Source organism: Phyllostomus hastatus, unplaced genomic scaffold (assembly GCF_019186645.2).
Source record: "Phyllostomus hastatus isolate PE091 unplaced genomic scaffold, TTU_PhHast_1.1 phas_contig_432, whole genome shotgun sequence".
Lineage (NCBI taxonomy): Eukaryota > Metazoa > Chordata > Mammalia > Chiroptera > Phyllostomidae > Phyllostomus > Phyllostomus hastatus.
In genome coordinates, this window is record NW_025333880.1 from 564,314 (window position 1) to 566,815 (window position 2,502).

Sequence of the window (2,502 nt, forward strand, 5' to 3'; positions counted from 1 at the left end):
CCATTAAAAAACAATTACAACAAAGTCCTCCTGATGTTAAGCATTTCCATAGTCCCAAATATTTCTACATTCTTTCAAAAAGAAAAGCTAGAGTGGGGAAAGAGTTTAGAGCAGCTCTTAATGTTCTGAAATGCCAGTCCCAGTTATTGGTAAAGAGGGCAATGCTAACATTAATGTTCTTGGAAGTCACCGTGGCCAGGCAGAGAGTCTGGTGCATAGTGGGAGCCCCGTAAATTAAAGGGAATGCATGCATGTATGAATGCATGAATGCATGCATGCATGAATGTATGAATGAATGAATGACAGATTAAATGCTATCCCTGAAGATCTCTCTAAGTGGAATGAAGATGGAGGCTGACAAAAGAAGGTACATTTTTGGAAATAACGAGGCTCTGACTTTGCTATGGAGCATGGCAGTGAGATATAAAAATAGGCACTCAGACATAGTTATTTCTTAAAATAGCATATTAAATTAAAATAACTAAAATATTTCAAGTGAGGTCTTTAACCACTCTAGACTGAGTTGATGGACATTTTCCAGAATTTTTTTTGTCAAATAAGGCCTTGCCCAATTGCTTTTGTGGTGTGAGGAGAAGTATTGGCAGGATATTTTCTGGTGGGGGTATAAATCTGGCATCTGTACCACAAAAGGAGTCTAGATGTAGCTTGTAAAACCACCTCTGTCTGGTACTTACAGCTGGTCATTTAGCATATGTTGAATGTTGGTGCTTTTTAAGATGTGTAATTTTAAAGATGATTGTATCATTCTTAAGTGTGAGTTTATTTATTACCTATTCAAAATCCTAATTTTCATAATTTTAATCCTTAATATTACAACCAAAATGAGATGGAGCCAAAAGGGATCTTAGGTGGTGATTTGTGACTTTTTAACTAGAACTCATCATTCTATCAGAGAACCTGGTTCTACCATGATAGAATGCATCCTACTTTTTCCAAAAGATTATTTACATGTTTAGAGGAATCCCATTATTAGAGCTATAATTTATGCCTTTTATAGGAAATAAACATTGCAGTTACTCATTGGGATTACTGTTAAATTTTAATATACAAACTAAGCAAAACAGTAGTTACAGTAGTGTTTTAAAATAGAAATAATACTTTTGAATATGCAGTTGAATGCTATGGTGATTTGGCAAACACAGAGACAATAAATTACAGTGGCATTACTGGGCATATATTTCATTCAAGGTAGGAATATTAGAAAACAAATTCAAATAAGGGTAAATTTTATGAAAACCCTTCATTCCATCTAGTAGACTTCACATTCTACAACTGGTAACTGACCATTAGCTGAGAACCATGGGTCTAAGAATTCAGTTAGTGTTTTTGGTTGAATTGTGACTCTCTAAAATGGGTGTCCAACCTTTTGGTGTCTCTGAGCCACAGTGGAAGAAGAAGAGTTGCCGTGGGTCACGCATTAAATACATTGTGTCATGTAATCACAAAAAAATCTCAATGGTTCGAAAGTAAATTTATGATTTTGTGCTGGGCCACATTCATAGCCACCCTGGGCCATGTGCAGCCTGTGGGCTGTGGGTTGAACAGTCCTTTAGAGTCTAAAAGATGTTGAAGTCCTAGCTCTCAGTACCTGTAAATGTGATCTTACTTGGGAATAGGGTTTTGCTGATGATCGAATTAGTGTGAGGTCATTAAAGTTGGGCCCTAATCCATTATGATTGGTGTCCTTGTAAAAATGGGAAAGTTCGACACAGGGACTGACACGTACATGCAGAGAGTGCCGTCTGAAGAATGAAACAGTTATCAGGTTGATAGAAGCCAAGGAATGCCAAAGACTGACAGTAAACCACCAGAAGTAGGGGAGAGCCATGGAGCAGATTCTGCCAGCACTCAGAAGGAACCAACCCTGCTGATACCTCCACTTTGGACTTCTAACCTCCAGAACTGTGAGACAATACATTTCTGTTGTTTAAGCCACCTGATTTGTAGAGCTTCGTTACGGCAGCCCCAGCAAACTTGCCATCTAGCTCTCTAGATTAACAGTCTATCACCTGTTTTTATCATTGATTTACTATTTCACAGCAGTAGAACTATTTCTTCCCAGATTTCTACCTGAAAGCTGTGCTGATTATCCTGCATTTGCCCCTCCTGATTCTCTTACTACCTCCTATGCTTCAGGAAGTACCTCTCTGAACAGAATCAATGGACTACCTTGCCTTGTGGCTTTTATTTGGGTTCAGCCAATGGGCAAAGAGGAAAGTGAAGTAGAAATATTCTTCTCCCTGGTTTCTCCTTTGCCTTTTGCCAGAGTCCCTCTTCTGAAGGTCATAGTTCTTGTCAGATGTTTTCCTACACACACTATGGCTCTCTCTGTGACTACTCCCTACCCTTGCTCCTTCAGGCGCACTGTGCTGTGCTAAGCACCATATTTTCCTCACACCCTGTGCACACATGATTACATCCTCCTCACATTTTCCCACCTTCAATGAGCCTTTTATTTCCTGCTCGAAATCCCAGTACATA